Genomic DNA, 27,191 nt, shown 5'->3' with positions numbered 1-27,191 from the left:
TTGATGTTTCTCTCCCTCGCTTTCTTTTTCCCTTCCCCTCTTTCTAATAAATAAAAATTTTTAAAAAAAAGAAAATGTTGATCCTGATTTCTAAGTTGTGACAGTAGCCAGTGATGTTATTAGCTAGTATAAAGTCCAGTCCATTGCCTGTTTTTTGTTTGTTTGTTTGTTTATGGCCCGGGAGCTAAGAATTGCTTTTACATTTTAAAATGGTAGACAAAAATCAAGGGAAGGTTTTCTGCATGTGAAAATTACATGAGGTTCAAATTTCAGTGTCCATAAATAATCTTGTATTGGAATACAGCCCCATTCATTCATTCGAATATTGTTGGTAGCTGCTTTGTCCCAGAGTTGAGTAATTAATAGAACAAACTGTATGGCCACAAAACTTAAAATGTTTATTGTATGCATACAGAATTTCTAATAAACAAATTCTGGGGTTTTGGGGGGTCCCATGCATCCAGTGATTACTGAAGAAAATACAAACCCCTTCGGCTGGTGTGTGCGCCAGCTCTTTTGTGGTATGTTCTCACCCTACAGAGTGTACTCTGTCCAAATGGAACCATCCTCCCTTCCCAATACACCTCTGAGTGACAGGCCCTGTGTTCTGGTCCATCTCCTGTGCCTCTGTTCATACTGGAATCTCTTGCCTCCAAACCTAACTCTTTTCTCTGTCTTACATATGCAAATGCTGCTCATTTTCTAAGGCCAACTCTCTCATGAAGACTTGCCTGATTCTCCTACCCTGAGCTCGTTAAACATGGTGAACAACTGAGGCTCTTGGGGGGGTGGGGAGGCTGGCACCATCCATTCACCATTCTTCTAGAAGGAACCCATTGATTTTACTGTGGGGATGCATGCAATCTCGATGGGACTGTACAACCCCAAATGCCCCACCCTTCCTGATGAGGAAATGGAGATGTGCCATTCACTAGGCTAATCGGAGCTGCTGCCAGGGTCTCTCTCCTTTCGGCTAATTCTGGGCAGTTTGATTCTCCAGTGATAGGAGCGTGGAAAATGGCTGGAGCTCTCACACCCTGAACCGCCCCTTATTTCCACTCATGGACCTCTGTAGCTGCCCTGCTCCTGTCCTCGCCACTGTTGGTTTCTTTGGCCAATCTTGATTTTTCAAAGGACTACACAGCCTTGTAGTGAACAAGAGCTTTTGTACAATGTCCCACTACCAGTTTCTATTATTTGCAAACAAAGACATTGACTGATAGTGATCATTCTTTCTTCCAAATCCTTATAATATTTTACCTATGCATTTCTTAGGGCCCCTGAAATTTTCTACCTTGTATAATAATTATCCATCTCATTGCTTTCTTTATTTTATGCAATGGCAGTTCCAGATCCCTATATAGGAGGGGGAGTCAGGGTGGGAGGAGAAAAGTATAAGGGGCCCAGTGCAAATCCTTTTTGAATATTAACTGTTTTAACTTGGATTGTACTTTTAAAGTCCATAAAAAAGCAACATTTTTCTAAAGATGTTTTTGTTTACACCTTAAATTAATAAAACATTCATTTTCCTTTTCAGGAAGTACTTATTTGAAGGAAAGGTGACATTGGAATTTGAGAGGTAAAATTTCTCCTCTCCCTCCACGGCTTCTCTTGGTGCAACCATACTCTTAAAAGACGGTGAGCCACTAGCAACTTCTGTGGTGCCCAGCGTAGCCCCTTACACCATCAGTGCCCAATAAATCTGTTAAATCAATCACCAGTTAGTGGTTGCTGTGCCATCTTGCAACATTTTTCTTTTGCCTCCTTGCCAATAAGAATTCAAGGTATATGTTTTCCCACTGGGCCTTTATTTGCCTTACTAATTTTTTCAATAAACAATCATTAAATGCCCACCACTAGAATGGACCCGGCTCTAAGAGCTGGGAACACATCACTGATCAGGCAAGATTCCTGCCACCGCGGGGCTGGCATTCTCCAGGGAGGTGTGTCTACTCAGAGACGAGATCGCTAGACAACCCCTTACCTCCTAACTTCTTCTGAGTATAGGACCAAAGTGTTCATCTTCCTCTTGTGTCACTTTGTGTTTCTTCCTCTGCTTTACTTTTGCCTTCGGTGATAAGTTCAGTTGACTTCTAAAACTTACCAGGAACCTAGGGCTTTCTCTCATCGGTACTATTGTTTTCATTTCCCACTATTTCTTTTCTGTGCCTTTTGAACTATCCTTCAAAAATAACAACATGTTATTGTTGAAACTTTTGTCCTACATTTCTAAAGCTTAGAAATATTAATAACATACAGCCAATTGGACACTTCGTAATATACAATTAAAAGAAAAAGCTTCCACTGAACTAGCATTTAATTCTGCTTTTTAAACCCAGAAATCAGGCACCTCTGCTGAATCACTAGCATCCAAAGGAAACCGGAGTCCTAGAGTAAAATTAAGCCAGAAGTTAACACATTTTTTTCTGACAGAGTCAGTCCTCATGTTGCTTATGGAAAGGCAGTAAAATGGAAGGAGAAGAATCTGATTTAAAAAGATTATGTACTCTATATTCCAAAAAATGTGTATAAGTGCCTATTCATAGCACCCAGCCCACAATTCCAGGAGTGTCACTGTTACCTTATCTGTAGATTGCTAAGAAACCCTGGGCCCCAGATTAAAGAACCCTGGACTGGTATTTGTCTGAAGTCTTTAATGTAAATTTCATTTTTAAATTTAATGAAACTTAAAATGACAGTACTGTTAAATGACAGCACTCAACCAGTCATCATATCTGACCAGAAGTGCTTCCAAGTGAGGGGGGAAGTATGAAAGAGATGTCATGAACAATCGAAGAAATAGAAATTAAAACAGTTACGCTACTTTACACATGTAGGCGGTAAAGCACGTTTCAAATACCCTTCAGGTCGATGCTGCTGCAGCCTCACTGAGCTCTGCGTTCCTTTTGGCTGGTACCGTAAAATATGTTGCAAAAATCATGCAATTGTTTATTCCTTTTGATCCAATATTTTAATTTCTAGGAATTTATCCTAAGGAATTACTTCAGCCAAGTCAATATCAGTGTGCTCAAATATATGCATTATAACACATATACAAAAAAGCAAAAACATGTCCACCTTTAGTGATAGCTTTACTAAACAAACATGATGTTTCAATTATGAAGACTATGTGGAATCATAGAATAATATTTATTAGCTAATTTACCTTGATACATTGAGGTATCTTTAATTTTTTTGTAAAAAATTGGGATACAGCCCTGGCTGGTGTGGCTCAGTGGATTGAGTGCTGGCTTGTGAAATTAAGGGTCACTGGTTTGATTCCCAGTCAGGGCACATGCCTGGGTTGCAGGCCAGGTCCCCAGTAGAGGATGTGCGAGAGGCAACCACACATTGATGTTTCTGTCCTTCTCTTCTTTCCTCCCTTACCCTCTCTCGAAAAAATACATAAATTAAATCTTTTTAAAAATTGGGATACAAGTAACTACTCAAATAATTTCCAAGTCACTGTAGCAAAATAGGAAATATCATGTTTATCTTATCGCTACATTATAGAACTATATGACTCGGGTACACATTTGCAAGGTAATATACACATACTCAATTCAGCGAATATTAATGGAAGGCCCACTCTGCATCACATACTCTGCTAGGCTGGCAGGGAGTTAGACTGTGGCTCATGTCTAGTCATCAGATTTTTCATTCCCTTTTTCTTAGGCAGAGAGCTAGGCTCCACTTACAGTTAGGTAGCCGTGTGATTGTGTGCTAGCCAGTGGAACACGAACAGAGTCACATGTGCCACTTCCAGGCCCAGCCACAGTTCCCTCCTACTCCCTCTCCCCTTACTCTTCCTCCCTCCTAGCTGGCCGTGATAGAGACAACCACGGTGATGACAGAAGCCGCACTATGAAGATGGCAGAGCCTCTGCCAACTCGGCACCCTGAATAAGCACGCAGGAGAGCCATTGACCGGCCAGTCTGCTCATCTTCCCAGGATTCCGACCTGAGCGAGAACTAACATTCCGTTGGGTTGAGCTGCTACTCCTTTGGCTCTGTCATCACTGCGGTCCTGCTCACCGTAACCACGCACGTGTTAGACACCAGCATTAAAATAGTTATTCTAAATTTTAATTTAAGTTTATTAGACACTATCAATTTAAAAGGTTGAAATAAAAACAAACAAAAATGTTGAAATCATATGATCAGGCCAACTTTTCTTCTTTTTCTTTCTTTTTTGCTGAAGTACTTAAGGTTTACTCAATAGTAGTTTAAAAATCAAACTTTGTTTCTTCCTTTTGATGACATGTATGAGAAATAATGAAAACATAATTAATTTTATTATTTATTAATTGTAATTTTGAGGCTCAGAAGGCATTTTTAAATGTTTAAATAATTCTAAATTAGACTTGTCAACTGAAAGTCTCATACTTTATTCCAATTTTATTCTAGATTTATTTTCATTTCTGCACAAACTTTTAGCGGAAAAACAATATTTTTTCTACAAACTGAAATACTACAATGGTGTCAACTATGCTAAAACCATTTCTTTTTATTTTATATAACATCCACAATAGTAATTATGGGAGGAAATTAAATGTGCTGGTTTAATTTCAGTCTGCAGTAAAAAAAATTCTTGCTTAGAATATTATACAATTAGAAACCGAATGTTGGCAGAGACATCTGTGTATTGATACCTAGGCAGATTTAGCAGGGTGAGGGGGTATCTTTAAAACAAAAAACAGCTTGGCTGGTGTGGTTCGGTGGGTTGAGCACTGGCCTGCAAGCTGAAAGGTCGCCCGTTTGATTTCTGGTCGGGGCGCGTGCCTGGGTCTCAGGCCAGGCCCCCAGCCAGGGGTGTATGAGAAACAACCAACCGATGTATCTCTTACACATCAATGTTTCTCTCCCTCTCTCCCTTCCCCTCTCTCTAAAAATAAAAATAAATAAAAATTAAGGGTTGTCGTCACTTCCGCCAAGATGGAGGCATAGGTGGAAACACTGTGCCTTCTCCCGCAACCAAGTTTGAATACAACAAAGGTTTGGAGAGCAAAGACACAGCCAAAGGACAGAAAATTGAATTATACGGAAGTCCGACAACAACGAACTGTTCAACCGGGGCGGTAAGAGAGGCGGAGCCAGCAGCGGAGCTGGGTCGGGTAGGAAAGATCCCCCGACCTAGGTGCGCAGGCTGCCCAGACCCAGTCAGGGTGTGGAGCAGACTGACCGCGGTCGCACATTCCAGCACAGTGAGACGGACCATGTAGGCCCCAGGGGGCGAGGGCTGACGGCGGTAGCACACTCAAGTGCAGTGGGATGAAACTCGCGGGCCCCGGTGATGGTGGCAGCTGCAGCACCTGTGGTGGTGGCAGCGGGAGGCGGCAGATGAGACGCCATTGCTCCTCTTTGACCCCACCCCACGTACAGCATCACAACCCAGCAACTGAGTTGCCCTGCTCTGGTGAACACCTAGGGCTCTGATCCTGATATGTAACAGGCACAAACAGTTCAAAAGATGGTGCAAGAAGAACTCAAAGCCCCAGAGCCCATAACTCTAAGCGACCAAGAGATTGCCAGCCTCTCGGATGCACAGTTCAAAACACTGGTGATCAGGATGCTCACAGAACTGGTTGATTTTAGTCATAAATTAGAGGAACATATGAAGGTTAAACTAATTGAAATGAAGGGAGATGTCCAGGAAACCAATAGCGATGGAAAGGAAACTGGGACTCAAATCAATGGAATGGACCAGAAGGAAGAATGAAACATTCAACCAGAAAAGAATGAAGAAATGAGAATTCAAAAAAATGAGGAGAGGCTTAGGAACCTCCAGGACACCTTTAAACGTCCCAACATCTGAATTATAGGGGTACCAGAAGGGGGAAAGAAACAGCCACGAGTGGAAAACTTATTTGAACAAATAATAAAGGAGAACTTCCCCAGTCTGGCAAAGGAAATAGACTTCCAGGAAATCCAGGAAGCTCAGAGAGTCCCAAAGAAGTTGCATCCAAGAAGGAACACACCGAGGCACATCAGAATTACATTAGCCAAGACTAAAATGAAGGAGAGAATCCTAGAAGCAGCAAGAGATAAGGGGACAGTCACCTACAAAGGAGTACCCATCAGACTGTCAGCGGATTTCTCAAAAGAGACCTTACAGGCAAGAAGGGGCTGGAAAGAAGTATTCCAAGTCATGAAATCCAAAGACCTACAGCCAAGATTGCTTTATCCAGCAAAACTTTCATTTAGAATGGAAGGACAGATAAAGTGCTTCTCAGATAAGGTCAAGTTCAAGGAGTTCATCATCACCAAGCCCTTATTATATGAAATGCTAAAGGGACTTATATAAGAAAAAGAAGATGAAAAATATGAACAGTGAAAGGACAGCAAACTCACAGTTATTAACAACCACACCTAAAACAAAAGCAAACCAAGAGGACAGCTAGATCAGGAGTGGAACCATAGAAATGAAGAACACATGGAGGGTTAGCAACAGGGGAGTGGGAGGAGGAGAAGGGGGGAGAAGGTACAGAAAATAGCATAGACAGTAGGTAGAAAATAGGGGGGAGGGCAAGAATAGTGGGGGAAATATAGAATCTAAAGAACTTGAGACATGTGGTTATAAACTAGGGGGGAGAATGGTGGGGGAGGGAGTGTGGGGATGGAGAGGAATGAAGGGGGGAATAGAACAACTGTAATGGTATAATCAATAAAATATATATAAAAAATTAAGGGTTGTGAAGGAACATGTATAATGGACACATGGACAAAGCCAAAGGGGGTAGGATTGAGGGGGGAGTTGGGGTTGGGCGCATGGGGTGGGCACATGGGATGGGGGCAGTGGTGGGAAATAAATGGAGACTACTGCACTTGAACAACAATAATTTTTTTTATAAAATCAAAATACATACATAAAACAGAAAAGAACTTCACAAATTGAAGCAAGCACTCAGAACTGAAAGTAGCAGATGCGTAATTGCATTGCCAGCACATGTGCCGAAGACATTTTTCATCCATGCTTCAGACTGCCTTCACCTTTCTTATATCTGAGTGTGTCTCAGAGTGTATGGGTTAAGGTTTTCATTATAAATAATCTTTTGTTCAAGTGAAAAGAATTCATCCTATCTCTGCCACAGACTCTGAGAACCCTCTCATCACAAACGCTGCCCTCAGGTCAGCAGGGTGCCATCAGCTCTAACAGTCCTTTTCTATTTCTTTCTAAACACAAACACAAGGAAGCAGTGCACAGAGCACCTTGCTCACAATTGGCCTGCAGTGGGCATTCCCAGAACCTGGAGACACCTGCGAGTCTCGGGCCCCCTGTTGGATTCTTACAGAGGCAGGAATGGTTAAACTGACAGCCGATTAGGTGAGAAATCTGGTCGTGTAAATGTGACACGGTCTGCAAGGAGGCCTGCCCGATGTAAAGTTGAAGTTACCACATATTCATCACCACCTGACAACATGAATCTCATCTTTCAGTTTCCACACAGGCCATGAGATCAGTTTGANAGAGCACCTTGCTCACAATTGGCCTGCAGTGGGCATTCCCAGAACCTGGAGACACCTGCGAGTCTCGGGCCCCCTGTCGGATTCTTACAGAGGCAGGAATGGTTAAACTGACAGCCGATTAGGTGAGAAATCTGGTCGTGTAAATGTGACACAGTCTGCAAGGAGGCCTGCCCGATGTAAAGTTGAAGTTACCACATATTCATCACCACCTGACAACATGAATCTCATCTTTCAGTTTCCACACAGGCCATGAGATCAGTTTGAACTTAGACCTCGAAATTTAGCCCCATATAACACAGTAATTAAGCAAGGGGGATAAAGATGCCCTAGAGAATGGGGACAAAAGGAACGCTCCTTGTCGAGTATGTGGGAAGAGGGTGCACACCCCAATCCTCTCTCGTCTAAAAAGAATGTAACCCAGATTACAAATTAAAGTAATAATCTACTCCACACAGGCAGATATTCGTTCTCCCAGCTGCACTTCTTGCTTGGTGTTTATGGGGAGCACTTGAGAAGGACTTAACATGAGTTTAGTGGCAGTAGGAGAACAAGTTAAAGCTCTGCAAAAAAAGGAACAGAGTGGAAGAGCAAGTGGCCCTGAGGCCGACCACAGGTAGACATACCTGGTCCCTGGGCAGAGACGCACCCCTGCCCCCTCACGCAGCACGTGGCCTCCCCTCTTTATATGTAGAGCTATTGAAACAACTGCACAAGGAATGGAAGTGAGGACCAGTTAAGACGCAGTTACGAAGAGTCGTCATTAAAAATCCGAAGAGCTCTTTAACGTGCTGCAATGCTAACTGCACCCCCTAGAAATCTCCCCAAGGAATGCCATCACCCCAAGCAACCTCACTGTAAAAACACTTGCTTCAGGTATGCATCACTTACTCATTCGTCCCAGCATGTACGCGGTGGGTGTGGACCGTGCTCTGGCTCCGCATGGAGCTCTGTGCTAGGGGCTGGGACTGTTTCCGGGACCAGGGCAGACCCAGTCTCTGCCTTCCTAGTGAGTCTGCATTGCTATTAGATTTTGGAAATCGGTATAAATGACCATCTTAAGCATTGTTTGCCAATATTATAGAAATGCATAACCAACACTTTATTTTAATTACTTAACTCATTCATCTCACTCATTGGCTCATTTAGCGAGTGTCTGTTGTAGATTCGTTCGGGTGTATTTTGGAAGAGTATACCTCGAGGGACTGTATCTCAGTGTGTGGCATGTGGTAGACACTTCAAAAATGTTTGCAGGATGAATTTTTCAAATGAGTGAATATACCTCAGAAGTTACACGTCCTGGACCACTCCTTTTTTGAACCCCAAATACCAATCACTTTTGCATTTTTGTCTATTTTGCAGCTAACTAGTTAACTGTTTCATGGCAAGCAAAAGTGCAAGGTTATTGGCTCCAGATATCCTATCTTCAAAGTATTCTTTGGAGAATACAGGCATCCAGTAAAAACACAGAAATTTTTCAGATACAGAAGTGAATCACCATTCTCAGGGAAAGTCCCTGGCATTCACATTAGAGTTCCTACCTGTTCCATGCGATAGCTGGTTGGATACGGTCTCTCAATCATGCCGTTTATTCCTATTTCCATGCCTTTATTCCCTCAGTTTTCCTCTTCCAGCCCCAACCTCCACATTCCTCTGTGCCTGCCTAATCTTAACCCATTCTTAAAGGCCTAACCACAGAAGTATTCCTTCTCTTTCTAGGAGCCTTCCCTGAGTTATACCACAGCTCCCACCCAGGACTTACTGTCTATACTACATATCATTTATCTTGTGGCATCTTTGGTATTGTTGCCTTATGTGGTTAACTTTGTTTGCATGTATATCTCAAGGTCAGTGTGCTGGATACTTTGCTTCCCTCTCTAGAACTACCCTGTACCCTTCTCCACCTTGTTCTGTATACTAGGATGTTGACCTTCATGGGTTACATCAATGGGTTCCCTTGTTCTTTGGTTTTGGGTTGCGTTTAATCAATGACAGTCACCGGCAGGAAGTCAGAGGGGGTGGGAGGCAACATGTGGTATTTGTTGCCCAGTCCCCTCTTTGCTGGGATGCAGTGTGTCAGCATCCCTCTCCTGAAGGCCACGGCCCCTGTCGGGTGGCTCTCTGCCACCGCTGCAGCCACAATCACAGCTAACAGCTTGCTCTGGGTTCCAGGGACTGCTCCTTCTCATCATCCTAAGGTTTAAGGGTGGTAATGGCTCCCCAGTGCTGCTAGTCCCGTGGTGCTTCACCATCCCTCAAGGGTTCCCTCACCCTTCATCAGTCTCCCCTCATTACCACACCTGAGTACCCTACTCCTAGTCAGGGCCCTGAACGACAGAGGGAGTCATTGTCGCTTTTGCTGCTCTGTGTATTCCTGTGGGCTACACCTCCATTTAGCCCCAACAGCTTCTCGCTCTGTACTATGGGTGCTTAGTAGGCATTTGCTCAAGGAAGGAATAAAACCAGGTATGAACTACCATACCAAATTAACATTTTATAATTCACGTAAGAAAAAAATCTATGAACTATAGTCCTTCATTCTTTTTTTAAAAATATTTTATTTATTTATTTTTAGTGAGAGGGGAAGGGAAGGAGAAAGAGAGGGAGAGAAACATCAGTGTGTGGTTGCCTCTCACGTGCCACCCACTGGGGACCTGGCCTGCAACCCAGGCATGTGCCCTGACTGGGAATCAAACCAGAGACCCTTTGTTTCACAGGCCCGTGCTCAATCCACTGAGCCACACCAGCCAGAGCTATAGTTCTTCAGTCTTGAAAATTTACCTTCACCTACTATTTATGCATAAGTAGATATAGTGCTCACCATTTCTTTTGTTCTCATAGTGTTTTAGGCTTCTGTTGGATGTGCAATTATAATATTAATTAATATATATTAAATGTAGTTCATATATTTAAACCCACTTACTCTTCTGGAGAAAAAGGATTAGTTGGGTTAGTAGAACTCAAATTTCCATTTTTCCTTTTTTTTCTCTTTTTCACTTAGCGTTCTCTTAGGAGTTTCTTTACTGATGATGTCCTAGTCACACCGGACTCTGCCCCTCCTCACTGCCAGGCCTTGCTCTGAATGTGTTCTTGCATATCTCAGTCTGATTGGTGAAAATTAAGTAAGTCTGATCAATAGACAGTCTGTCAGTCTCTTCAGGAAGTCCTAGCTCTTTCGCCAGCTTATCTACTCCTGTTCTACTCAGCCGTCCAAGGTGCCACCTGACATGTGCCCATGACACTGGGGTGAGAAAAGAAGTATGTTAGCTCTACGAAGCAGAGATGAAAAGATCGGCGACCTCAGATAACCTCAAGAACAGGGTAGACGACTCCTTGAGCAGTGATCTTTCTAAAGGACAGAGCGCAGCCCCTCTCATGATTGATGCAGCCTGGTCTTCCTGCCTCGGGGGTCTTCCTTAACATACATGTAGGTTTTCCTACATGGTTTTTTAGACTCAGAAAATGGCCTGTGACCACAAAATACAAGGTCTTTCAACCACGAGGCTCTTTGAGCAGCACTAATATCTGATTAACACTCTGTTAACATAACTATATTTTGTACCAAAAATAATGTTGCAGTTAGTGAATTTCTATCTAATGTGGTTCACGAAAAACTACTTTTTGGTAGTTCACTACCAAAAAAGATCAGTGAGTAGCAGCGCAGGTTGACTGTGGTGAGTGTGCCAGGTTCTACTGTTCAAAACCTTAACATCGGTGTAGCCAGACTGAGAGTTACAACCATCAACCTTGAGGGATTAGAAATACAAAATCATGTCCACTAAATGATTCATCACGTCAGGCACTGTAGAATCAACCTATGAGAGAAATTTTGGCATCTGTTATTTCCATACCTAAAAATTCAGAAAAAAAATTATCACAAACTAACTCCAAATTTTCATTTTATAAGAGAAGAAATGAATCATGATTAGTCAGTGGTAAAGAACTACTGACTTTCTTCTGACTATGTATCCAATATCATTTCATACATTTTCCCAGGATAAAATCATGGGGCAAAGCTGGATGGGTTTTCAAAAAGTAAATATAGCAATCACTACAAAATGTAGAGGGGTTTAATCTTCTCTATCTTCTTATCTTTATTGCATTTCGAGTGTATTTGGAGTTCAGATACTATTCCTCCCTCCCTCTAGAGATAATAAATAAATCATCAAACCACCCAAATAAAACTTACCCCAGAAATAAGGGGGTGGAAGCTGGAGAACAATAAATAGAGCTGTGGGCGGTAAAAAGCTTGAGTTTTTAACATCCTGGCTTTCTTTCTGGGCAAAGATGCTGACCTTTTCTCCCCAAGATGCTCATTCCTTCTTTACACTTGTACAAATGGCAATTACTCAGAGTTCCTATGGTCATTCTTAAGAATTTTTTAAAAATCTGAAACCATTTCTTCATGACAAGTAAAAAGGTCTTAAAAGATAAGCAAAATAGATAAAGAAACACTTTACAGCCCCAGCAACCACGAATAGCTCAGTTAACATCTGAAATGGGGAGGTATCGGGACAATTTTGCAGCATTGAAGAAAGCCTTTGAGTTGAATAATTGAATTAGATACAGCTAGCATAGCTTTATGAAAGCGATACCTTGGGTACCTTACTAGTTGGAGTGCTTTACAGGGCATTTACTGCCACAGAAAGAAAATAGAACACAATGGATGTCATATAATTGTTAAAAAGCCATTGGATGTTCTTAACAATGAAGATTATTGGCTAAGACCACATCTATTGTGTAAGGTAAAATAGCTTGTTGGATTAAAAAAAAATGTTCAAAACCTGCAAAAAGTGAGTGAACATTAATGGTAATTTTTATTTTAACTGAAGAGAGGTTATCAGTAAGGGTGAAATAATAGCTTTGAAAGGAAATGAAAAATTGGAGGAATACACACTATCCAACCTCATTACATTTGACTATTGTGATCTCTTCTCTGACACCACGTACTAAATTTCCAGGTATTTTTAACCCTATTGTGTTTACTATTTCATTACAACCTCCCTTTCTGAAGAAGACATAGAAAAAAGGGGGCATGCTTAACAGAATTCTATTTGGCGCGTTGACTCTGATGAGTGGAGCACGCTCTTTGACTTTCCCAACTTAGCTACCGAGAAATTACAAATACACATTTTCTTCTATCTGTAGAAACAACAGAGCCAAAAATCAGTGCTATCTTACCAATATTATTAGTTCTCTGTTCATATACAAATTGGGCTTATAGCAAAATGTTGTCACGCTGTATATCTACAAACAGGTAGGCAGTTGCAGTGTTACTAAAATATCTGACTCGTCGTGCCCACCAAAAAGACTCTGTATGTAGTATTAATTCCTCTTAGGAAGTTCACACTAGTCAGAAGGACCAAAACTTTTTGTGGTCCTTCCAGACCACGAAAAAGCTTTAATCCACCCATAAAAATATGGGTAGAATCTTCATATCCATTGCTTTTATTCTGAGAGCAGTACTTTTAGGATGTATAAATCTGGCATGGTAGAATATTCTTTTGTTCTATTAGATTAGGGTAGAAATCCTATTTTCTGTAAACTGTCCTAAGCAAATTTTCAAGAAAGAATAAAGTAGAAAAAAAAAACATAATCAGGGTAGATTCTACTGTAGGTAAATGGGTAAAAACACTCTATTATAATCTGACTGTAAATCCACATCGTAATTTAGATTACATTAAAAAATTTTAAACCTTGTTGAGATGCTATGAAGTCTTCAAAATTGTGGAAAATTGATATTTACATTGACATGTATATATGCACATGTCATTGTCTGTTGACGGTGACAGCTGTTGTGATAACCAGAAATTGTATAAAGTTAATTTGAACTCATGAGTCCAATTCAGTAACTTGGATCTTTCTAGAATATCTTGAGTAAAGCCCTTGATTTATTTTAGACAGACTTTACTTTTTATTATAGACTACTTTTTTTCAGTAAATACATTCCAGTATATTGTTGGTTATGAATTCCCTGAGGAATTACATTATAGAACGGATTTTAGTGGCCTGGCTGTTAAAAGGTGGAGGGTGTCTGACGTTAAAACAGTTCAGAGCATCCCAATTGTGGTGGTTACATGAATCTATACATAGGTTTAAAAATTCACAGAACCGTACACCAAAAAAGGTCAATTTTACTCTCTGATAATTCAAACAATAAGTAATTTTTAAAAAAGAATTCATGCCCTAGCTGGTGTAGCTCAGTGGATTGTGTGTTGGTCTGTGAACTGAAAGGTCTCTGGTTCAGTTCCTAGTCAGGGCACATGCCTGGGTTTTGGGCCAGCTCCCTGGTTGGGGGTGTGTCAGGGGCAGCCAACTGATGTTTCTCTTTCACATCCATGTTTCTCTCCCTCTCTTGCTCCCTCCCTTCCTTTCTCTCTGAAAATAAATGATAAAATTTTTTTGTAAAAAAAGAATTCAGAATATAACAAATGGTTTAGATATTTGTATGGTTGTGCTGGCCTCTGAAAGATCAAAGAGCATTTATGGTATGTAACAAAAGTTTATAAATAATCAGTAAATAATACTAAAACTATAAAGAACAAGGAAAAATGTTTTAACCTACATGCCCCAAAATATGAAAGAACTATGCAATCTGGGACTATGAGCTTTTTTTTTAACAGACAATGTCAAGGTTAGAAAACCAATTCACAAAACATTTATTAGTTAGGAGTAAATATTCCCCTCAGTTATTAATAAAAATAAACTTACGTAGTTTAAAAATTATGTTTGCATCATAGAACAAAACTGGAAGGAAACTTAAGGAGTCGTTTGAGTATTTCCAGGGAAGTGTCAGTAACGCTGGTTAACCTAAGCTTCCAAATCTCTGCTCAAAGATCTGCAAACACAGAGACTCCACCATGGCCACCAGGAAACACACTCCCATGCTTTTTCCCCACTGCGCTGGGTAAGCTGGGCATGTGAGTCTGTGTGTTCAGCCGAGATCGTTCCTATGTTCTTCCATCATCTCTGCTATCAAAAAGGAGGTACAGAGAGCTTTATTCAACATTCCTGTTCTAGAAATGTCTACGCTTTTCACAACATTAACTGAGTCATCACGTTAGCCATTCTTCTTCAAGTTCAACAGGCTTACCCTCCATGCAATGATCACTGAAGTGCCCAAAGGGCATCATAATAGTTCTTTCCGTTTGCCTGGGGCTTTACACATGCTTTATATTTTTGAGAACGGTGACTAACGTAGGTCCTATACTCTTTAATTCTCAGATCCCATACTGAGGGCCAAGTGCTTCCTGGGCCACATACACTCTGTGCCAGTTTTTTCTTTTCTTTTCTTTTTCAAATAGTCTGGGGAGAAATTGAGTGTTGTGTCTACACACCACATACAAATGAGCATAATGTAAATGCAAAACCCTCTGAGGGAAGTAGGCCCATGTTCTTCAGTTCATTTTTTAATTAATGATGGAAGTGCAGGTAAGAATATGACAGGAAGTAGCCTTAAGTCAAGGAGATATAAGTAGTGAAAGAAGAAGGAGAACCCCTCCAGGCGGTGCCCAGAGGACCCATCATTCTCTTCCTATCACCATTGAGGCGGATGTATAGGCTCCTTCCTCCACAGCAGCAAAACAAAATGACACGAGTGTGATAACCGACAGTCACAGAAACTGACAGGCATTTACAGAATAAATGAGCAGTCCACTCAGACATTCGCCTGAACAAGTAGGAACAGAAGTAATTAGAGCTATAAAAAATAAAGTTGATAAAGATACTTGACATTAAATTAAGACTTTCAGTTTGAAATGCCCAGAGACTGTACTTTCCATAGGTCAGCCCTAATTCAAAAGCAATGGCCAGGCTGTCAGGAGCCAAGGCCAGGACAGGCCCTAAAGGAGGCCCAGAAGAGACCCATCGCAGAAGCAGGACAGCCCTGGCTGCTGTGGCTCAGTTGGTTGAGTGTTACCCCTTAAACCAGAGTCAGTAGTTCAATTCCCAGTCAGAGTACATGCCTGGGTTGTGGGTTTGGTTCCCAGTTGGGGCCCGTACGAGAGGCTATTGACCCAAGTTTTTCGCTCACATTGTTGTTTCCCTCTCTCTCCCTCCCTCCCTCTCTAAAATCAATAAGCGCGTCCTTAGGTGAGGATAAAATCAAAATAAAACACAAAACAAAACAAAAAAACAGGGACAGATAATCTTCTAGTCTTACTGGCAAAAGGTCTCATTCATTTCTCGCTCTGGTAAAGATCCATACTTCAGCTGTACCTTTTTTAAAAATATTGTCTTATTAACTGGCATATTATTTATTCCACAGTACATTTCATTTCTTCTCAAACGATTCTTTTACAACCTTTAGAAAGCCTGCATTATGTTTCCTTTCATGTGTCTGAACTTTGTGGACACAAGAGAGTGGACGAGCTTCTGAATCTTGTTGCACAGAATATGTAAAAAATAAAACGCAGCACCCTAGACAAGCCTGTTGCTATGCGAATGTACCACCTATTACACACACAGGAATGAGACCTATTTTGCAGAGAAGAAAAGAGGTTCTGCTCAAGAAACTGCTCACTGCTCTTGCTTCATATTATTGGGGCTGGGGTCCGTAAAATTACCATTGTCAACTCCAACGAAAGGTGTGGTAGTTGGAGGGCTGGTCCCTACTTTAAAGTCCTAGGAAAGATAAACTCTGAAGATTATGGGCCATTTCTATTCTCTCCTCTGCTTCCCTGACAAGAGGTGATGTGATTCCTAAGAGAAAACCAAATATTAATGGCTTAAATAAACCAGAAGTTCTATTTTGTGTAACTGCCCAAATGCTCAGACAAACTCATTGTTGCTCAATACTAAAGGCTGTACTTTATTCCATTAATTTCAATTGGTCATTTTGGCTGCTGTAATTTTTTGGTACTGGACCTAGGGACCATGCTGGCCATCTTTCCTCTCTTCTGTCTGGGTTTCATTCCGTGACAGGGGTTGTGTGCTTGCGTCTCCCTGCCAGGATCCATAAGGTTTATTGCTGACTCTAGTCTTAGTCTTGCTCAGTGGTGGTATCTTCACTCATAGACCTAACTGAGTCGAAAGTACTCCCCATTGAACAACAACTTTAGCAGAAACATCCAAGTTAACAAAGAATTATTAGGAGACAAGCCCTGTGTAAGTTTAGATAAAAACAGATATGGCAAGATGACAGTTTGTTCCAAGTAAGTTTCTCTAGGGAGAGATGCCATATATTTAGTATAACTGAATCCATTACTTCCAAAAAAATTCACACTCCAAAAAAAGAGAAAAAACTAGTATTGAGAAAAATTATAAAAATGACTAAAAATTTCACTTTCATCTGTTTGCACAGGGAAGTTAATATCATGAAAACTTGACTATAATGAAATACTTTGACAAATAGTATTTGTCCCTGTATTAAGAAATCAGTGTCCATTTGAACAAGTTTAAGTTTACAGAAATGAAAAACTTACAGTGGTAAGGTTAAAGATTCTTTTCATTTTCTTCTTTATAGTTTAACATCTTTCCAAAAAATTTTGTAAAGAATTTTTAGAAATAGCCCTGGCTGGTATAGCTCAGTGGATTGAGTCCTGGCCTGCAAAACACAGGGTCTCAGGTTCAATTCCCAGTCAGGGCACATGCCTGGGGTGTGGGTCAGGTCCTCAGTAGGGGGAGAGCAATAGGAAACCACACATTTATGTTTCCCTCTCTCCCTTTCTTCTCCTCTCTCTAACAATAAATAAATAAAATCTTTTTTTTAAAAAAGAATTTTTAGCCCTGGCTAGAGTAGCTCAGTGGATTGAGCATGGACTGTGAACCAAAGGGTCGCCAATTCGATTCCCTGTCAGGGCACATGCCTGGGTTTCAAGCCAGGTCTCCAGTGGGGGCCACATGAGAGGCAACCACACATTGATGTTTCTCTTTCTCTTTCTCCCTCCCTTCCCCTCTCTCTAAAAATAAATAAATAAAATCTTCTAAGAATTTTTAGAAGTAGAAAAAAGGTGAAAAACTAAAAAAATCCTTTAATACAACTTTCCTGTTGAACTAGCATCTGTTCATGAAACATGAGCATGATAATAACTCAAAGTTGCCATTGATTTCATCAAGAGGTGGCCCACTATGTGCAAAAACAATAATTGACGTAAGGATGAGAAATATATTTTACAAAAAATATGAATAATATTGTGCCTTTATGCCTTGTCTATATGACCTCAAACCTGGAGATATTTGAAAATATTTGAGTGACTGGGCTTTTTTTTTTTTTTTACTTTTCACCTGGAGGAGTGATACTATATGGCTAGCTATCTCTATGTTGGTAATCACCATAATTTTTAAAATGTCAACATTGTTCTTCATATTATCTATTTTTCTACATCAGAATTTCTCAACCTTGGCATCTGTTGACATTTTGGGCCAATTTTTTGTTGTGGGTGGTTGTCTTCTGTGTTGCAAGATGTTTAGCAGCATTTCTGGTCTCTATCCACTAGATAACAGTTGTAACAATCAAAAATGTCTCCAGATATTGCCAAATGTCCCCTGGGGGAAGAAATCACCCCTGGTTAAAAACCACTGCGCTATAGTAACTTATTACTATCCAAATATTTTGATTATCTTTTTAACCATTACCTATTTCCATGGCCACATTAATCATGTCATGATTCACATTGATCATAATGATTACAGAAATTACAGATTTACTCTGACACTCAGGCATTAACTATCAGGCTATTAGACAACGTGTGTGAATATTAAAGGGAAAAAATTCCTATAATTACAAAAATAAAAGATTACACAAAAAGAGCAAAGATGTTGGTTGTATACTGGAATCAAATTACATTCATTTGTTGAAGTGGTCTGAATGAGTCAAAGACACACAGCAGCGACTGCTCACTCAGCTACAGCCCGGCAGATACTAACACATATTTTGAAAAGGAGGGATTTTGCTTTATGTGGCAATACTACTGATATTTAAGGAGAGATGTTGGTGATTCATGACATGAATTTTTTCCCCCTTAAATGTGGCCTGTCATTTTTCTTACTGCCTTTTTTATTTCAACACATACAATCAAAGTGGCACTCACAATCAAAGTTCTGTTGGAAAACTGATACCAAAAATGAATCTGATTTTATTTTATGTAAATAAATATTATAAATGATCACAACATAAATAATAAATATTACCTGCATTACCATTCTTCTGGACTTTAGTGATTTTTATATCATAACTGTGAATGGTGGATGGTCTTTTATCTCTTCTAAATGTCCCATCCTTACAGTATAATTAAATATGACCCATAAGCAAAATTAAGTTTCAAAGTATTTTTTTTCAAGGATATACATCCTTGATTTGTGCCATTATCTTCCAATTTCCTTTCTAAATTTTCAAAAATAACACTTGAGTTTTAGAACGTATTTAATTTAAAACGACTCTCTTTAACAAGCAGGCACTGCGGTGGGATGCCGGGATTGCACTCATCCCAGCATGCCCCACCACTGTTCTTTGGATGGCAATCACAGGACCCAGACATCAAGCTGTGGAGGAGATTCTTCCAAGCAACAGCATCTGGCTCTTTGGCAAACCAAACAGGCAGTTGCCCTGGTGGCTTTAGAGTTGCCTCTGGCTCTGTCACAAGGTTAGGCTGCTAACGGAGTGCCTGGATTCTCGTCCCTTTTCCACTTCACTGTCTTTCTCATACACCTTTTCGGCGTCAAGAGACCCACTCTTTTCCATCAGACAAATATTGCCATCCTCGAGCCTAATAGATTTCCACGTGAACCCTGTTGTACTTCAGTAAGTGCCCTTCTCCACTGCCCACATCCCTTATGAACGTGTAAAAATAGGCAAGCATTCTGGCAGCAGCCACACTGGCATATTCTATCTCATACCCCACCTGCAGAGAGAATCAGAAATTAAACGTTCTATTTTCAGTCCTGGATATTGTAAGCCTGTATTTTCACCTTCTTTCCTTGCAATAGATCTTTTTGCCAGTTAAATTTAATAAAGTCATATTTATAATATGAATAGCTACCTAATCTCATGGAAACTTTTTATTTTTTATTCTCAAGATCACACAGTCCAAGCTGGTAGGGTGGTATAAGAACTATAGGGGCTTAGTTTCAAGAATTTATGGCACTTTAAAATCATAAGTGCGGTCCCTGGAACAAACAAATACCTTGAACACCAGAATCAGCAGCTTCAGAACAAAGGGGCTCTTATATCCTCTCAGCTGTGTAGGGGGTGGGGGGTGGGGGGGAAAGGCCAGATTTGGAAAGTACAGAATGAGTTTTTGAATGTTTTTAGGATTAAAAAAAAAACACCTAACAAGCTTCTGGATAATTTGTACCAAAGGCATTAATCAATATGGCCTCTCTACAGACCACAGGTCATTCATGGGTTCCCTGACCTACAAATCATACTCAGAAGATGAACCAACTGTTGATGAAGAGGTATCTCAAAGACTCCAGTGGGCCCACACAGACGGATCAGTAAAACAGCTTTCTAAGGGGCGGCTTTGAACTCCTCCTGTCAGAGTTCACCAGCAATAGACAGGCTCATACTCTGGCCACCTCTGTGGAGACTCAGTTCTCACCCACCATTTGATCACCACGGTCAATAACCTATGGGAAAAAATCCATGGTAATGTCTACTTTATGGATGGGAAGCAGATTAAAACAAGAGGGAGGAAATCTTTACAGGAAAGAGTACGTTTGAGTGTAAGTTGTTACTTGGGAAATCCTGAATTCAAAGGGAAATAAACCCATGAATTCTGAGGTCTGCCAAGCAGTCAAAGAAACAGAGAGTAACTATTTCTAGCTGAGAAAGAGGAGTTTAAAAAGTAGACAGTATTTATAATTATTTTGAATACTTTTTCCATTCTCCTAGAAATAAGAAAAATATAATGATTTATACACACATCTAGTCTCCATATCTTTTAGATACTGGTGAAAAGAATATAGAGTTAAGACTCAAGTTTGTTTTTATTCCTATGCGAAAGATTATCTTCTACTAGGAGCACGTAATCTACCTAAACACACAATAAATTATACACTCACTTGCCTTGTGATTTTAGTTTTTAGAAACAAGTCAAATTTGAACATTTAGAGTAATCTACTTGTGTCAGTTAATGCAAACAACTCCTACAGCTTTCCCTGGGAACAGTGATGTGGGTGATCAACAAAAGTACTTACAACTTTGAGCAGCTGACAAATCCCTCCAGGATTAATTTCATCTCCAATAGTCTACACTCTGGAAACCTGAAAAATGAAAACGACTTCTGCCCTCAGATTTGGCATGGTGACTTCTCCAGAAGAGAATGGATAATGTAAACTTTTAGGTCAGATGCTTATCATAAATATTTGCTTTTGCTTTACATGAGAGAAAAAATAATTTAGTTACTGGTCCTGAACCTGAATCTCTCTAGACATAATCAACTCCTGACATTGGCACAAAACAGAATAGCCCCCAAATACGTTTGTTGAGTGAAGAGGTCAGTGAATGAATAGATGTGAGTTCATTTTACAATCAACTTTTTATTGTATTTTTAAAAATATTTTATTTATTTATTTTAGAGAGACAGGAAGGGAGGGAGAAAGAGGGAGAGAAACATTGATTCGTGAGAGATACATCCACTGGTTTCCTCTCAGGTGCCCCCAGCTGGGCACCTGGCCTGCAACTCAGGCCTGTGCCCTGACCAGGAACCAAATCCATGATCTTCGGTCCTCAGGCAGTTCTTAATCCACTGAGCCACACCAGCCAGGTCTACAATCAACTTTTAAAAATATATGTGTGCTCTAGAGACTTCTTAGATTGATACTCATACATCTTTAGAGGAATCAGAAACTTCAACAGAAAGTTTTGTATATGAAAAATAAATAGATGTATCCATTCATATGTGACTATATTGGTTAATAGACCAACTTGATTCAAATGTGCGATCAGATTTGACAATATGGTCTATTGTAAAATGTTTTTGCTTTTACTGGAATGTCATTATTAGGACTCTAGAGTTGACTGAGGTTGTATATATCCAATGTCAACTACCAGGACATTTAAAAGCGTTTCTTGCCCTGGCCAGGCAGCTCAATTGGTTAGAACATCAACCTGATATGCCAAAGTTTTGGGTTCAGTACCGGTCGGGGCACATGTAAGAATCAGCCGACGAATGCATAAACAAGTAGAACAACAAATCAATGTTTCTCTCTCCTTCTCTCCCTTACTCTCTCTCTATAAAACCAATAAATTTAAAAAATTAAAATATTTCCAAATGATAATGGAATTGCTTGCTTCCCTACAGGTATTTACCATAGACACAGGCTTACTCGGAGTCACCTACTCCTTGGTGATTCTCTACTGTCTGCACTAGACTCTAGACAGTCTTTGTTCAAAAAGCCTTCATTCACGTCTTTGCTACTTCTGGGTTTTGTTTTGTTTTACAGAACAAGCAGGATAAGGTCAGGATAAACTTAGGACCACAAGTCTATTGACACTCAATATCTATTTATCATGCCTCTTTCTTCTATGTTTCTTTGACATATTTTGTGTGTTAAATATAAGACAGCACGACCAGAGGAGACTACTTTTTCTAAAGCAATCCAGAGCATACCACCTACTTTTGGTTTGGTCTGTGTGTTCCTTGAGTGGCGACTGTCATAGTCAAAAGCCAAGTATTAGATACAATTGTATCTTTCTCTTTTCGCTTGTTCATTAGTTGAATAAGCTGCCAGAAAACTGCCATTTAGTCTAAGAGCTACTGTCTGTTGAGGAACTGGCTTAAACAATACTTGATTAAAGATGAGGAATGTCACTGCCGAGTGGCTATCTAGAGTGACACACGTGCTGATGAAGACGCCTCCAAGCATCCATACGTCAAATGCCACAGAACGGACCCACAAATCCAGGTTAGTCTGTTGTTATTCTTATGTTGTTGGGCAAGTATGGCATCTAAATTTCAAGCTTTTCCAAGATGAGGACCACTTCTTACTGGTCTAGGAGACTTGGTCTCTCCCCTGTTGACATGCATGCTCTCCCCACCAGCAGAAACCAAGGCTTGCTTGATATATCATCCCTGGGCAAGTCAGTCAGAAGGAACAGGACGAGCTCTAGATGCATCATATAGAATGAGGTGGGAAAGGAGGGCAGAAGGTTCCTGGACCACGCCAAGTAGTTGATAGCTGGCTTTCACCAAAGGGAGGTTTTAGGTTACAATGCTCTAGAGACCTCCCTGGCCTGAGGAAGGAAGAGGAAAAGCCTGGGGCTTGGGGGTGTGTGTGGGTGGGGGGGAATCCAGGTCTGCTTGTCTTCAGAAGCTCTGAGAGGCTCCCTAACCAGTGGGTGGAATCACTCACAAAAAAGCACATCTGCAGGAAGTCTGTAGATGAATAGATGGAAACAGGAGGGAAAGTGGGGTGTGTCTGATTGAGGGATAATGAGGCTGGCCCAGGGACACTAAAGGCTGTAGAGAGGGTATGCGTTTGTGGTAGTGACCTTCTTGTGATGCTGCCCCTCCAAGGCAAGGGGCTATCCAGCCGGGCCTTGGAGGCCCGGGTCCTTCTTTCTCTCTTGCGGGGTGCCTACAGTCATTGTCCCAGAGCAGCCTCTGGAAGTCTGGCTACCTGCTCCTCTCTCTTCCCTTCCAAGCACCTCTCACTGGCTCAGACCCCAGCAGAATCGCTCTCTGTGGCGCTGCAGGTGGCTGGCCAATGCAGGAAGTCTTCAGAACTCCCCAAAGTAGCTGGCTTCCCCTTTGGTGAAGGGAAGTGACCGCTTGGTGTGAGTGTGCCTGTGAGCCCGCAGCTCAGCCCTGGCCCACACTGAGGGAACGGGGGATGCGGATGGAGGGGCAAACTCTTCCCGAGGTGTCTGAGCCTCAAACTGGTCGAGTGCTCTGGGGAAGGGACAAGGACAGAGCAGGTTCCAAGAGCAATAGGACTTCCGACAGCCGGTTCCAAAGCACCTCACAAAGACCCAAATTGGGTTCTGACACTCCTTCAACCTGTGCCCCCTCTCGGGGCCTAGCGACCGCAAGGGTAGATCTCGCCCTCCAGTCTTCGCGCCCCGGAGCACGGATCCCGCCCGGCCAGGCCGGCGCCTGGCACCAAGTGCCGCCGTTCGTTTGGCGCCAAGGCTTGGGAGCCCAGCGTCTCCCCTTCTCACGCGGACTTTCACAGTTCGCCAGCCGGGGTTCGAGGCGGCCGGCGCGCGGCCTGAGTTAGTCACACCTCGCCTAGGAAATAACAAGTCGAGAGGTGGCCACCTCTTTCTCCCCATCTCCCTGCCTGGAGTCAGGGAGTGCTCGAACCTAGAAAAGATCGGGATCTTCCCCGCCACCCTCCCCCCACCCACACGCCCCTTCAACACACACGCACGCGCGAGCACACACGCTCTTTGCCCTCCTGGCCCGAGTTGCAGAGGTGCCGCTTTGGAAAAGTTGGTCGATTCGTCGGATGACCATTTGCATGGTCTCCACCATACTCAGTTTTTAAAGATATTTTCCCCACGACTTTTCCGTAGGTGAATCAAAGCAGAACTTAATCTCTGAGGCAGCCGGGTCCCTTTTGGTAAACTTCTCAAAATGTACCAGGTGGCCCTGAGTCTCCAAACCCTCCAGCGCGCGGGGGCCGCGGGCGCGCTCGCTAGGCTCCGCGCGCCCGGGGGAGGGCGCGAGGTTTGCGCGGAGACCCCGCAGTCTGGGCGCCTCCGGCTGGGCGACGGTGCCCGAGACCGCGCGACCCGCAGGAAGAGGTGCCTGGCTCGGCGCCGCACTTGCTCGAAACTAGCGCTCACGATCACAGTTTGCCCTGGCGGTGGCACACTGAGAAACCCAATTAAGGAGGGGGCAGATCGGGAAAGGAGGGAGTCGGGGGAGTTTGCCTAACGTATCTCAGGTATGAGCACTTTTCGGTGACACGGATGCAACTGCATTAGAGTCAATGGCAGCAGCCTGCTTCTCAGTATTAATTGTCTTTGTGTTTGGGTGAAGTACGTAATCTTCCCAGCCGCACCATTAAAATAGTTGCTTTTTCAATTAAGAACTGTCTTGAGCACAGCGGTCAATTTTCCTAATGAAGATGCATTCTATCCTCACATTTTAAGGAAATAATGGGGGAAAATCCCAGGTTTTCATTACACGCGATTACGGAGAAATACAAGAGTTTCCCTAAAATTCATGCAATCATGGAGCGTATTAAACACCAGGCTTTCAAATAAATTGACATTTCTGCAGATAAATGAAAAGCATGAGTATCAAGTATGTTCAAATCCTCTTCATTCCTATTTTAAAAAGCAAATACGATGCATTTCCTTTTTTTCAAGGGCACTTAACAGATGTGACAATAAAAACAAGTCCGTGACTTCTAAAAATATGCCTATAAACTTTTGGGGAGACCCCTTCTAGTTTAGAGATGATATGCAGATCTTAACCTAAGTGGGCGGTGTTTGCTGGAAGTGCCCTATGCACATTTAGACAATGTGCCGTCTTTGAACAAAACCTCAGCTTGATCATTAAGAAGCAAAAAATGTCTGGGCTGTGCAGCTGTGATTAGTTTGTATTTGTTTCCTTCTTCACTTTCATTTTTCTTCTTTTTTTAAAAAATGACAAATCAAAAGCTGGTGACTGGCAGAATTGTTGAAAATTCTTTGCCTTTGTGATAAATAACTTTTCAATTGTTATAAAAAATTAAAATGGCAAAATTCTAATGTTGAAGTTTTAGACTGGTCAGAAATAGTCATTTCTGGATATGAAAGTGAGAAGTTGGCATCCCTGCACAAAAACGGCATACTATTTCTTCTCTCATCCTGGGAATTTGAGCGTTCATAGAGAAAAGGGTCTATCGGGATCTCTGTTTTCTTTGTTAATAAAAAATTGAAGTTACCATCTTTTGCATATGAAATGCTGTTTCAGACAAACAGTCCCTTCTCTCCCTCTCTTCATCCAACATGAACACTCCCAATAGCGCCACATTAGAGAAAAGTGTTTGAGAAAAAATTAAGTCAAATTCTTCTAAATGGAAGAAAAAAGTTCCCAACAACAGCCAGACTTTTTTTCTTTGTAAGGCAACATTAGGGGTTTTTTTTCCCAGACATGATCTTTTTCAAGTTTTAGGTGTTATGTCTTTTAAAAATTGAACTCTCTTTTTTTTAATCAACCACCTCCTTAAAATGATCTGTAAAGAGTGGGAAATTAGATTTTCGATTAAAACCTTATCCCATCTCGAAGGATTACTTTATATTGATTCTTAAATATGGCTACAATTGATGGGCTCTAATTAAAAATCCAAAGGAAAAGTCTGTCATACCCACATAAAAGAAGCTTTTCATATACGGGAAATAAAGCTTGTAAAAGGTTACAAATAAAAGATTAGAGATTTATCCAAACTGGTTTAAAGCTTCACTGTGGTTTTCTTTTCTTCTTTTTTTCCTTTCTTACAAAACCATTCCCGGGTCTTTTTCCCCCCAGTTTTAAATGAAGTTTGCAAACAGGCAAGATATTGGACTGTAATGGTTGTTTTATATCAGCTTTGCAAGCTCAAGGCTGCTGCCTGCAGTAGAATTGATTTCAGGGAAACCTCAGGACCAGGAGATGAAAATTATATACACTGACAGCTACCAGCCTTCATCAGTCCATCCACACTCCTGTCCACACCCTCCCAACACACACGCACACTCACGCCCTCAGCCCCTTACTTTGCTCTCCATCTCTCACACTCACACACGCCCTTCCTGTCCCTCACCCTAACCTTGTCTGCACACACCCTTGGTCCCCGCATGCTCAGGGACCGGCGCACGGCTCCCCAGCTCACACTCAGCTCATAAATGTCTCACAACCCCACATCTCGCACTTGTCACACAATCTTAATCCGTTTCATTCCGGAACAACATGGTCCTCTTTTCCTCTTTTTTTTTTTTTTTTTTTTGCATTTGGAATTTGCCTCCTACTCCTTTTATCAAGACAGCACAATCGTATCTTTGAAGTCATTTCTTCCCCCCTTACCCTCTTTTCTGAGGCAACCACAATGCAGGGAATAAGCAACCCCCAAGCTTAATTCATAAGTGATCTGTTGCCTACTATTTTCCCCAAATTCTGTCTGCATTGCCAATCTTTAACCCTCGTTAAAACATTAATTAAAGTTAATCTTGTCAAAGTTTTTAATAAAGACATATCTTAAAACTTAATGAAAAATGACTTTCCCCCCAAATACCATGGCAGTTCTAAGGCAATACATGGTCCCCCACTGTCCACTGGATCAATGAAAAGATTGTAAATTAATCTTTATATTTCTGAAGTAAGTGTTTAGGAAGTCTAACTGCCCCCTTTTCCCCCGAGAGGCAGTGTTCTTATAGAATATGGGTTTTGTTCTTCTTTTCTAAATTAGCCTGGAAGAACCCTGAGATCTCTCTCCATTCCCCTGCTACTCCTCCACTCTCCCTCACACCATCGTAGTTAATAAACTTGGAGGAAAGTTGGGAATATTTTCAATTGGCCTGGCATGCAGGGTGGAGAAAGTAAGCCCAGTGAACGTCAAGTGGGAATCTAGATTTCAAAATATAAATATCAGGCATATTTTGGAAATTACATGCAAACTCTGACAAATAATTTGATATTCTGCATACTGGTTTTCTTAATTTGGCCTCTAAATACTTATACCTCATAATCATAGCAAGATCATTGTACTCATGGCATTTAAAAACCAACTACTTGTTAAAGAAAATTATTTAAAAACATAAAGCAAGCTACCATAAATCAGATTCACAGGAAAAAAATTTAAAAGACATAGGGTACA

The 27,191-nt window shown here is 41.3% G+C and overlaps 1 long non-coding RNA gene across 1 annotated transcript in view; it reads right to left on the bottom strand.

The window, feature by feature from the left end:
- The window catches only part of LOC118992436 (uncharacterized), a 173,997-nt gene that overhangs the window by 145,967 nt on the left and 839 nt on the right, over positions 1–27,191 (bottom strand). The gene's annotated exons all lie outside the window — the stretch shown is intronic.

Source organism: Sturnira hondurensis, unplaced genomic scaffold (genome assembly GCF_014824575.4).
Source record: "Sturnira hondurensis isolate 20B ecotype Veracruz unplaced genomic scaffold, ASM1482457v3 Scaffold0008196, whole genome shotgun sequence".
Classification (NCBI taxonomy): Eukaryota; Metazoa; Chordata; class Mammalia; order Chiroptera; family Phyllostomidae; genus Sturnira; species Sturnira hondurensis.
Note: the sequence above shows the minus strand (reverse complement) of the source record. Positions and strands in the feature narration are given on the sequence as shown.